This window comes from Ahaetulla prasina, chromosome 3 (assembly GCF_028640845.1).
Source record: "Ahaetulla prasina isolate Xishuangbanna chromosome 3, ASM2864084v1, whole genome shotgun sequence".
Taxonomy (NCBI): domain Eukaryota; kingdom Metazoa; phylum Chordata; class Lepidosauria; order Squamata; family Colubridae; genus Ahaetulla; species Ahaetulla prasina.
In genome coordinates, this window is record NC_080541.1 from 17,402,708 (window position 1) to 17,403,209 (window position 502).

Sequence of the window (502 nt, forward strand, 5' to 3'; positions counted from 1 at the left end):
GAAAGTGGCCCGTATTTGTGATGGCTGCGGTGTCTTGGGATCATTTCATCGCCTTTTGTGTTCTTCTGACAGGCAAAATCAGTGAGGAAGCCAAATTCACTTTACAACTGTGTGACTAATTTAACAACTGCGGTGAGTAACTTAACAACTGCAGAAAGAAATGTGATAAAATGGTGCAAAATTCACTTAACAACGGGCTCGCTTAGCAACAGAAACGTGGGTCTCAATAGTGCTCGTAAATTGAGGCCTACCAAGATTCAGCTTAAGACTTAGGAGAATTTTTTTTATTTTTTGTTCTGCCTTTCGCTTCTCAAAAGTAGGAAACGGAAGCACTGATTTTTCACCTACCACATCTGGAAGGAATCCAAAATCTCATTTCAAGACTGCAAATGAAATACAGCCGCTCATCGGAATATATCTAAGCGCACACACATACACGTAAGATGGATTACCATAATAACAATTTATTAAAATGAATCTGACAGCAATCAAGATATAATTA